Source organism: Borostomias antarcticus, assembly GCF_949987555.1.
Source record: "Borostomias antarcticus genome assembly, chromosome: 20".
Taxonomy (NCBI): domain Eukaryota; kingdom Metazoa; phylum Chordata; class Actinopteri; order Stomiiformes; family Stomiidae; genus Borostomias; species Borostomias antarcticus.
Window position 1 is genome coordinate 19,045,685 of NC_140253.1, and position 12,548 is coordinate 19,058,232.

The following is a 12,548-nucleotide window of genomic DNA, read 5'->3' on the forward strand; positions in this document are numbered from 1 at the left end:
CACACAACACACACACACACTATTCACCCCCCCTCCCCCACACACACACACTGTCTCCCACACACACACGCTCTCTCTATCCCACACACGAACAAACACACACTCTCTCTCTCCCACACACACACACACACTCTCTCGCTCCCACACACACAAACACACACGCACCCCCCCCACACACACACTCTCTGTCCCACACACAAGAACAAACACACTCTCCCCCACACACACACTCTCTCTCTATCCCCCACACACACTCTCTCTCTATCCCCCACACACTCTCTCTCTCTCTATCCCCCACACACACTCTCTCTCTCTATCCCCCACACACACTCGCTCTCTCCCACACACACAAACACAACACACACACTATTCACCCCCCCCTCCCCCACACACACACACTCCCTCTCTCACACACACACACTGTCTCCCACACTCACTCTCTCTCTCTATCCCACACACGAACACACACACTCTCTCTCCCACACACACTCTCCCTCCCCACACTCCCTCTCTCACACACACACACTGTCTCCCACACACACTCTCTCTCTATCCCACACACGAACACACACACTCTCTCTCCCACACACACTCTCCCTCCCCACACTCTCTCTCCCACACACATAAACACACGTGCACCCCCCCACACACACACTGTCTGTCCCACACACAAGAACAAACACACTCTCTCTCTCACAAACTCAAACACACACACACACACACACACACAAAGTACATACTCTTTCTCTCTGTCACACACACTGACGCACACACATAGCTATTGACTCAAACTCATACACACACAGCTAAATACACATACAATATATTCTCTCCTCACACCCCCACACACACACACACTCTCCCACACACACAAACACACATTCTTTCTCTCCCACACACTCTCTCTCTATCCCACACACACACTCTCTCTCTCCCACACACACAAACACAACACACACACACTATTCACCCCCCCTCCCACACAAACACACACTGTCTCCCACACACACACACTCTCTCTCTATTCCACACACGAACAAACACACACTCTCTCTCCCACACACACAAACACACATTCTCTCTCTCCCACACACACAAACACACACGCACCCCCCCACACACACTCTCTCTCTCTCTATCCCCCACACACACTGTCTCTCTCCCACACACACAAACACAACACACACACACACTATTAACCCCCCCTCCCCCACACACACACACTCCCACTCTATCCCCCACACGAACAAACACACTCTCTCTCCCACACACACAAACACACATTCTCTCTCTCCCACACACACAAACACACACACGCACCCCCCACACACACACTCTCTGTCCCACACACAAGAAAAAACACACTCCCCCCCCCCCACACACTCTCTCTCTATCCCCCACACACTCTCTCTCTCTATCCCCCACACACACTCGCTCTCTCCTACACACACAAACACAACACAAACACTATTCACCTTGTCCAGGAATTTACATCCAAACACCTTAAGCCTTTGTCCTTGTAATTCATCACCTCCCCCCAAGCCCCCTGCAAACCCTAGTTTCAGTCTCCCCTTTGTAATTGTAAAACACCTCAACTCTCCCCCTTTTGTAATTGTAAACACACTCTGCCTAGCTCTTCCTCATCTCTTTGTTTAAGTCAGAAGGGCCACACCTTCGTCTTCCTCATCCTGATTCAGACCTTTCACATGTCTTTACTCTTGGCCACGCCTGCCATTCATGTACAATGCAGTAGCCAATCACATCCTGGAAGCACTGTACCTTTGTTTTGATTGCATATAAGCCACAGCTAGCAGAGGCTGAATTCACTTCTCTGACGAAACCACCTTTGTTTGCGTTGTTCAGGAAGTCCTTGCGCACGTATTGTTTTCCACAATAAACCAGACTCAACCTTTTGAACGTATCTTGGTAAATCTTTTAAGTTTAAAATACTATCACAGTTGGCGAACGGGAATGGGATAACTGCCTGCGTTTTGCTTCGGGATTCCAGTGGATGAACTGATCGACAGACGTGTCGGTCCATATGGGCGTTGGAAAATCAATTTTCTCTCTTGCGCCAGAGCGCACGCCGAGATTATTTCCTCAGTTCTACCACTGGATTCTTGAGGCTCACAGGTACGTTTAAACGAACCCTCTGATGGTTCTGAGTTGTATTTGCCTTGATTTGGTTCAGTTGTGTTGGTCTGGAGTGTTGAAAACAGGAACCCCAGCGTGGGTATTTAGTCCTACCGAGGGTAGGGCGAGCATGGTTGATGTTTCGTTTCCAGAACGATACCAACTAGCTTAAGCCTCATTGTTGATGTTCGTTTCAGAACGATACCAACTAGCTTAAGCCCCGTTTGTTGATGTTCGTGTTAGCACGATTGCCAACTAGCTTCGAAGTGATTGTTGATGTTCGTTGAAGAACGATTACCAACGAGATGGTAGCTACAGGGCGTGATTGAGAGTTTTGCAATCCGCGTTTCTGGTAGAAGCGTTTGTCCCTTTGTTCCCGGGTGACTTGGTAAACCTAACGAGCGTTATCTTTGACCAAGTGGCTGTACAGTATTTTGGTAGGATCTAGACGTCAGGTTTAGCCTGGACCAAAGTTGCTGGTGCAGCCGGGCATGCTTGTTGTAAACGTGGGCCTTTGTTTCATGTTTGTGTGTTAAGTCGTATATTAGTCGTTTTTGGTCGTCGTTTGGTCGTTCTTTGTTTGCGTTCCCGTGTGAGTCTGCTGCGTTCTCTCTTGTATGTGCACGGGGGGTTGTTCGTCTTATGTGTTTACTGTTTGAGCCTCGGCTCTTGATTGTATGTTTGTTACGCGCGCCATGGATCCAAGTAAAGTATTGTAAGTATTTTTGTACACTTTTTAGACTGTTAAATTTCGTAACTGCTAGATTCCAGTAAGCTAGCTGGTTGCCTAGGAGACGCAGGAAAACACTGTCCCGGTGATCCGCCTTGAGCCAGAGGAGAACACAGGACTTCGCTGACTGGGTGAGTACTAAGCGAATTTAATGTGTCTTAATGTGTGTTTCTTTCGAAATTGTATTCTTTCCCGCCGTGAGTTAACCATAAGGTTTCCTTTCATTGCTGTTTTGGGGTTTTAGGCTGCGTCGTGGTTATTTAGGGATTTGTTTCTTTAAATTTCCCCGCGCTGCCAAAGACAACTTCCGGGTCATACATGCAACATTTTGGGAGCACCACTAGGTGTCCCTGTAACCCCGGCTACTAACATATGGCTAGAGAATGTCACAGGATTTTTTCTAGCCCTGAGGAGATTGTCGCGCTGAAGCATTATTCTGCGAGCGTTTGTTGGCAGATTTCGTTATGTGCTAAAGTATTTTCGATTTCTTACATCCACATCTGACATTTTTAGTGTTAAATTCTAAAATTCTAAGCAGCTAGAGGTGGTTGAGATGATTAGGTTAAGGGAAAAGCCTGTTAATTCTATAGCACCCAACCAGGCTGTTGCTGCTCCCGCATTTAGCCACGCCCCTTCTCTCTCCCCTCTACAATACGAGTTAAGAGCGCCCCTTAATACGAGGTATTCGTCCGAGCAAAAGCAGGACAGGAAGAAAGAATTGGCTAAAGCCATATCTGAGGCTAAGTTTAATTTGGAACAACTGCAAATGGCTAGAGATAGTCTGGAGGGACCGCAAATACAAGCGCCTCTGATACGCTGCCCAAACCCTGTTCCTCGCCCTTCACAAATAAATTATGCTGCTGGTTATGCGGCCTGGACTCCAGAGATTACGGTTTATAGACCCTGGCGCTCTGATGAACTGCGTAATATAGCTAAAACCTTGCCCGATCCAACCAAAGACATGAACGAGTTCGGGAATCTTTTTAACAGTTTAGTTCAAATGTATGAGCCTCACGCCGAGGAAATCGCCATGATCATGCGACAAGTACTTGGGTTAAAATGGATCGAAGTAAAAGACCCGTTTGATATAACGTTGCCTTTTTCTCATGTCGATTTTACTGCACAAAACGCTGCGCTGTTGAACAGAATCAAAACTCGATTCCCTAAAAGATGGATTGGGACCGTATCACATATTGTAAACAAAATTCCGATGAGCAGTTCGAGAAATTTTGGGAAAGACTGGAATCAGTCTTCGCGTCACACAGTGGCATGGACAAAGCGAACGCCGATTATAAAAAGATTTTGAAACAACAGTTAATGAATAACTCTCTCTCCTCTTTGTCTGACCAAGTGAGGATGATATGCCACACCTGGGAATCAACTTCTCTCGGGGAAGTTGTTGATCATTTCCAGTATTCCGAACGCCTCCGACATTACATTGAACAACGGAATTTGAAAAAAGTCAAGGATGGTGCCGCTAGACTTCAGGCTGCTCAATTGAGACAATTAGACATTAAAAATAAAGGTGCAGGTCTGAAACAAAAACGGGGACGGCGACAAAGGGAGAATAGGCAACGTAGCAGTAGGTCTAAGCATGTTCACAGGTACAGACAGAGTGGGAAAGATGAGGCATGTTTTCATTGTGGTCAATATGGTCACTGGATTGAACAGTGTCACAGTTACCGCAAGCTGAATGAAAGGGAAGAGCCTCCGATTTGGGGTCGAGCGCCACCTGCTGGAGTTCCCTTGAACAACTCACAAGGGAAATTTTAACTAGCCAAGATAGAGATATATATATAATTTTTAAGGTAAATAAACAGGATGAAATAGATGTAGAGCCTTTGAGTTTTAAGTTGTTGTTAATGTTTCTGAGATGATCTTTTAGGGTATTGGTGGGAACTCAAAAGTCTGACAGGGTTTTGAATAGGGGTTTTGATTCAGGAGTTTGTTTCAATAGTAAATGAATGGCCATAAGCTGTTCGTTTTATGCATTATACTGTATGAATTTCATTCATATAATGATGGGGACTGCTTGGGACCTGCTGTTTGTCTGTTTAATTGTTTGTTTTGTCTCTCTTTCTGATATGTAGCTTAAGACATAAGGTTTGTGCATAATAGTGGGGGGAATAGATAAGGGTTGCCAGTGTCTTAATCTGAATGCAGCATCTCATAACCCAATTATATATTTTTAAATGGTTATGTTAAATATCTCATGTTTATAGTTTGAGGCACATTCATCGGGCCTGAGTGTTCTTTCTGAGTGTTTTTTTACAGACAACTGTCGTTCCGGGAGTGATGGGTGAATGCCGAACCAGGAGACGGGCACAGGACCGGAGGTGGAGATGAAGGTTACCGGCCTGTTTCCCTACAGATGGGCAATCTGGGGTTCGTGAGATGCAAAGCCAACGCCATGTCACCAACTCACTGTGAGCGACAGATAAGTATGAAACAGGAGCAGTGCCCAAATACTCTGTCCTCAAATGCAGAAGAGGGAGGTTTTAGATATACAAATTTTAGCTATACAAATGAAGCTTTGATGGAGTTTTTTTTGATTAGTTAATTGTAAATGAAGCCAATTCATTTTAGTGTCATTTTCTTTGCCCCATCTCTAATTTTTATCCTGACTTCAGGAAATTTTTGCTTTCACCCTTAGGGGGTGTTGTTTTGTTGAGACGAGAATGTGGGTATTTTTATTTTATTTTCATAAAATCGCGAGAGAAATTCTAGAGCCAAATCCAATTGCCTTGATCATGACTGGGGACTGGGCGTGTTGAAGTCATTCTAACACTGCCCCTGATGTCACTGTAGGGGTACTGCAGACTGGCTCTAAAATGACACTTGAACAGACACCCTGTTTAACCCTCTTGGCGCCAGGTTTTTTTTCTTTTTAAACAATATTTTGACATCGAAATTTCAAAAGAGTGTGGCTTTAAAGTGGTTAGAGATAGAGACTCACTGTAAATTAGACAAATGTTGAGAATGATCCAAAGTTTATGTTGGGTCTAAATTTATCCAACTAATTTGCATATTATGATGTCATAGGGTGGCGGCCAACTTGAATTATGCCATTTTTCAAGGAAATATGGGATATTTTGAATCAATTTGAACTTATTTCAACAAATTTCCCCACCTCTGTCCATTTGTTATGTTATCCAAACATCAAATGAACAGGGAAACAGAAAATGGTAAGCCAACAGTAGTAAACAAACTAATTACTATGCCACATAGTAGCATCACTCATGTAAACAGAAGGCGTCTCTTAGCCGCAGAGGCCTGTGTACCTATCTATCCAGTGTACCTATCTATCCAGGTGACACTGTTTAGTTTTTCAGAGTGTGGTACCTCTCATTGCAAGGCACAGCACACAGAGCCACCCCACACTGGCCCTGCTGTCCCCTCTCAACATAGGCCTACTCATCATTGTTTACAAAATGCAGAAATGACAGGATGATTTCAAATCTGTTCCTAGATCACTTTGCCAAATCCAGGTGTAAAAGTTGGCCAAAACTGTGCCCAGTAATCCTCAATCTCTGATTTCTCTACCAGCCCCATGGACAAATATCATCCAAAACTTGCTCACAATATAACCTTATGGCAGCCATTTGGCGTTTTTCCAACGCAATAATCTACTAAATTCTGCTGACTCGCTCCGCTCAACCCACAACTGAATGAACAGTCGTCGTGTGTATTTATAGTAAACGTGAGAGAGGACAAAAACATATCTGTAAATATATTGTGCTTACTGTAACTGTACAAAATCATTGTTGTGATTGGTCATAAGTTGTGCGCGCGCGATTCATTTGCAGGCTGCTCTTCCTCCGAGCGGCCGCGGTGTCTGAGCTGGAAACATGACGCTATCTAGTCAGACTGGCCGAGTGTCATGGAGAGTGAGAGAGACTTACCCTCAGCTCTGGGGAAATCTGTTGTAACGTGAACCACGGAATGCGCAGGGCTTTGTCATCTCAATCATTCCCAAATGACCATGAAAAGTCGCTAGATTTGTCGAGATTATTTTGTTGTACGTGGGATGTCTTATTTGTACAAACACGCAAAAACTCAACTTTAGATGGTAGGCTATCTTGCAATCGAACTCTCCATCCTGGTATTTTCGAGTAGTTGTAGATCCCCATCCACAGGGATAGACAAAGTAGGCTACTGCACCAGGCAAAGCAACCTATCCCCATTGTTTACAACTTTGTGGTTGGACCTAAATACGGAAGTCGGCTACACAAATGGATAAACCGAAGCTTGCCAGACAGCGCAATTTGTCTACTTTTACAGGTAAAAAAACGCTTGTCTCTAGGTCAAACTATTTCAGAAATATGCCGTCCTAAAGAACATATGGTATTTAGGAGCGCTGGCGCGCCCCATGTATAAAATAGGGAACTCGTAATGAGATTTTCTCAACTATATTGCATTGGAAGATGGTGTCATACTGAATCGAGAGCAAAGCTATACATGTCTGCCATCTAGTGGTGGCGGGAAAATCGAGGTTTCAGCGTGTAAATATCATAAAATCACTATTTTAATCAGTAACGCAGCTTGTCGCAGAAATGCGACTTTGGCGCTAAGAGGGTTAAGCTTTCCTGACTGAATAACAACATTTTTTCCCCAAAGCAGGAGCTTGCGCTTAACCATGTTTCTGAGAATCTCCAACAGACTTCGAATAACCGTTCCTGACCAAAGAGGGAAACAGGGAGACCAGACCAGAGGACTCTCCTTTTGCTCTTCTGTTTTGTCTCTGTTTGTCTCTCTCATCTGTGGATCCACAGACGGAGCACTTCATCAGCCTGTGCTGGGGGAGCGGGAGCGCCGAGATGAGCCCTCCAGCAGCACGACCCGGGCCGGCCCTACGTGGAGCAGTACAGGGATGGACCGGGTTCAATTCAAGAGCCTGTACGTGCTGCTGGCGCCCTGGCTGTGTGGTGTCCCACCGCACCTTCACCCTGCTGAACCAGGACAGGGACTCCCTCCTCACCCTCAGAGAGCTCGCTGCAAAAGCTGCGGCTGTCTATGCTTCCTCCCCTGTGCTTTCTATACTCTCTGTACCATCCACAAACCCTGACAAAATTCCTCCACTGTCCCTGGCAGACATTTCTGACCTACAAGCATCTGCTCCACCTGCGGAGAAAAAGAAATGGAGGAATAAGTGCACATTCCACCACCAAACTAACCTGTATCTAGGGCCTAATGACAAACCTGTACTACCTCGTTCATGTTTTCATTATGTTTTCAAACTAGCCCACGGGCCAGATCATGTTTCAAAAACAGGGGTGGCGGAGGATGTTAACAGATGTCTCCAACAGAGTGAGGACCGCCATTTCCTGAGGCTAAGGAGGGGTTTCCTGCATCCCATCTCTCCTGGGGATTGGGTCCTGGTCCGCGACCACAGACGAAGGAGCTGAAACTCGCCGAGGTGGCTCGGGCCGTACCAGGTTCTACTCACCACGCAGACAGCGATCTGAGAGGACTTCGTGGATCCATGCAAGCCATTGCCGACGGGTTCAAGCAGCAAAGGACGGTCCACCAGGGGATCGCCAACACCAGGAGATCAAGATGCAGCTGAACCAGAGGGCTCAGAGGCCAAAGCTATGAGCTGCCACAACTGTCCTCTCCTCTGACGAGGAATCGGAGGAAAAATGACCTTGCTGGTCACCTCCTTCTCATGATCGTTATGATGGCAACATGGAGAAACTCACAAGATGCACCACACACACACACACACTAACATTGAACATAACTGATTTCAAACAACGCAACATTGAAGTTGCGATCTAGAAGAGAAGACGCCTTGCATTCCCCAAATGACATTCTATTGCCCAAAAGAGAAGTGTCACCTAAATGACTGTTGGATACACTGTGAACAAGAGTGACCTTGACAGCCACCGCCACACTCTCCTCTCCTCTGATGAGAAATCGGAGACTGACCTTGCCGGTCACCTCCTTCTTGTGGTTGTGGTATGACAACACACACCTGCACACACTGGAACCTACATTAAACATTCAGAGACGCACACATGGAAGCTATGTTCCATAGGACATCACATGCGATTATTCACAAGAATGAATGAACTTTGAAATAATCTGAAAAATATCATATTTGTTTACAAGAGTTACAATGGTTGAAACATGAGTTGATAAATAAGTTTGGGTTTTTTCCTCTAAATTGACCAAGAGGTTTTTTGCTTTTCTTACACTGGTAACCATTTATTTTTTTGCCTTGTTAAATCAAGTTTTTTGGTGAATGGTTGTCCACTCTTAGACTATAAATAGTATATAATCATGTCATTTTTTTTATCTTGTTTCCTGTCAAATTTCTGAAGCAAGGGGTTTTGGTGCGCGATTTTGCACGTTGAAAGAAAATAATAAAAATAAAAAAAAAAGAGATTTTTTTTTTTTTTGCTCCACCTAGTGGAGAGATTATTTCCTTTCCACATGTATAGCATAGCTGACTGTTTACACTGTGTTTGGATTTTATATTTTATTTTTGTGTACCTGTTCAGGCACAAATGGGGGATTGTCCAGGAATTTACATCCAAACACCTTAAGCCTTTGTCCTTGTAATTCATCACCTCCCCCCAAGCCCCCTGCAAACCCTAGTTTCAGTCTCCCCTTTGTAATTGTAAAACACCTCAACTCTCCCCCTTTTGTAATTGTAAACACACTCTGCCTAGCTCTTCCTCATCTCTTTGTTTAAGTCAGAAGGGCCACACCTTCGTCTTCCTCATCCTGATTCAGACCTTTCACATGTCTTTACTCTTGGCCACGCCTGCCATTCATGTACAATGCAGTAGCCAATCACATCCTGGAAGCACTGTACCTTTGTTTTGATTGCATATAAGCCACAGCTAGCAGAGGCTGAATTCACTTCTCTGACGAAACCACCTTTGTTTGCGTTGTTCAGGAAGTCCTTGCGCACGTATTGTTTTCCACAATAAACCAGACTCAACCTTTTGAACGTATCTTGGTAAATCTTTTGACTAGACAAGTTTAAAATACTATCACAACCTCCCCCCCCCCCCCCACACACTGTCTCCCACACACACTCTCTCTCTATCCCACACACGAACACACACACACTCTCTCTCCCACACACTCTCCCTCCCCACACTCTCTCCCACACACACAAACACACTCTCTCTCTCCCCCACACACACGCGCACACACACACACACACACACACACACACACACAAACAAAATACATACTCTTTCTCTCTGTCACACACACTGACGCACACACATAGCTATTGACTCAAACTCATACACACACAGCTAAACACACACAATATATTCTCTCCTCACACACACACACACACACACACACACACACACACACACACACACACACACACACACACACAGGTAAACACACATACAGTACATACTCTCCTCACACATGCACACACTCCTAAACACACACACATATACAAACGCAGACACACACACACACACCTAAACACACACACACACACAAACGCAGACACACACACAGCTAAACACACACATATACAAACGCAGGCACACACACACACACACACACACACAGCTAAACATGGACACACACACAGCTAAAGACACACACTGTCTCTCTCTCTCTCCTCACCTCTCTATCTCCTTATCTCTCTCTCTCTGTCTCTCTCTCTCTCTCTCTCCTTATCTCTCTCTCACTCTCTCTCCTTATCTCTGTCTCTCTCTCTCTCTCTCCTTATCTCTCTCTCTCACTCTCTCTCCTCATCTCTCTCTGTCTCTCTGGCTCTCCTTATCTCTCTCTCTCTCTCTGTCTCTCTCTCTCTCCTTATCTCTCTCTCACTCTCTCTCTCCTTATCTCTCTCTCTCTCTCTCACTCTCTCTCCTTATCTCTCTCTCTCTCCTTATCTCTCTCTCTCTCTCTCTCCTTATCTCTCTCTCTCTCTCACTCTGTCTCTCTCTCCTTATCTCTCTCTCCTCACCTCTCTCTCTCCTTATCTCTCTCTCTCTCTCTCTCTCTCTCTCTCTCTCACTCTCTCTCTCCTTATCTCTCTCTCTGTCTCTCTCTCATTATCTCTCTCACTCCCACACACACTCTTTCTCTCTCTCTTTCTCGCTCTCTTTCTCTCTCTCTGACTCAGTTCAGTGCTCCTGTGGTATCACAAACCCTGGGTTTGCTCTTCATGGGGAGGAGAGTTACGTCTGTGTGTGTGTGTGTCTGTGTGTGTGTGTGTGTGTGTCTGTGTGTGTGTGTGTGTGTGTGTGTGTGTGTGGTCTTGTGTTGTGTCCCCCTCTCCCCAGGTGTTCTTGTGTCCTCTGTCCAGGCTGCTGATCTCTCTGCTAATTGTTGTCCATCAAGTCCACCTGTGTTCCAGCTGTCTCGTCCAATCACCTGTCTTCCTGTCTCCTATATATTGTGGCTTGTTGCATGTGTAGGGTGCGGGGGAGGGGTGATTGTGTTTGCTTCTGGTCGTGTGCTGCTTGTGTTTGACCTAGTAGAGTTTTTATGGTGTTGTGGTCCCGTTGTCTTTCCTTCCCTCGGGAGAAGGGCTAGGGGAAGAGACCCTGGGGTCTACGCTGCATCACGTAGGAACCATCCAATGTCTTCCCTCCCCTCTCCTTCCTTCTCCCTCTCTCTGCTTTCTCCACCTCTACCTCCACTACCCCTCTCATCCCTCTCTCTCTCTTCCAATGTCTCTCTCACCCAGACTACCTCTGTCTCCTCCCTCTTTCCCTCTCCATCCCTCTCTCCCCTTTTTCTCTCTCCCTCCCCTGCTCCTCCCTCTGCATTTCTCTCCTCTCTCTCCCTCCTTCCCTCCCTCCCTCCTGTTCACCCCATCTCCATCCCTCTCTCCTCCATTCCTAGTCCTCTCAACCTCTCTCAGTTGCTCCTAATCTAACTCTCTCTCTCCTTCACTCCTCCCTCCATCCATCCCTCGTTCCCCTCTCCTGTGTCTGTCACTTCCACACTCCTTTATCAATCCCTCCCCTCTCCATCTCTTCCTCCTTTCTCTCATCCCTCTCTACCTCCACACCCACTCTGTTTCCCCTCCTCCCCCTCTTTCTTTACCCTGAGATCCTCCCCTCATCTTCTACTCCTCAACTCCTCTCCCTTTCTCTCCCTTCTCTCCTTCTTTTCCTCTGTCTCATCCTCCTCTCCCTCCACACCCAACTCTGTCCCTCTCCTCCTTTATCTCTCTGTCGCTCCCTGTCTTCCTGTCTCTCTCTCTCTCTCCATCTCTGTTGTGCTACCTCTCTCCTTCTCCTCCATGTCTCCTGTCTCACTCCTTCTCCATTCCCTCTCTCCCCCTTTCTCTCTCCCTCTGCTGCTCCTTCCTTTACTCCTCCCTCCCCTTTCTCTCCCTCCTCTCCTCCCTCTCCCCACTCTCTCTCCTCTCCTCCCTCTTTCTCTCACTCCCTCTCTCCCTCTCCTCTCCTCCCTCTTTCTCTCTCTCCTCTACTCCCACTCTCCCTCTCTCTCTCTCCTCTACTCCCTCTCCCTCTTTCTCTCTCCTCTCCTCCCTCTTTCTCTCTCTCTCTCCTCCCTCTCTCTCCTCTACTCCCACTCTCTCCGTCTTTCTCTCTCTCCTCTACTCCCTCTCTCTCTCTCCCTCTTTCTCTCCCTCCTCCTCCTCCCCTCTATTCCAACTCTCTCCTTCTCTCTCAATCCCTCCACCTCTCCCTTCCTCACTCCTTTCCTCCCCCTCTCTCCCTCC

General features: G+C 46.4%; 1 protein-coding gene across 1 annotated transcript in view; it reads right to left on the reverse strand.

Moving 5' to 3' along the window:
* LOC311322627 (NACHT, LRR and PYD domains-containing protein 12-like) overlaps window positions 1-12,548 on the reverse strand; it is a gene marked incomplete at both ends in the record, with an annotated part of 209,395 nt that overhangs the window by 1,264 nt on the left and 195,583 nt on the right. The gene's annotated exons all lie outside the window — the stretch shown is intronic.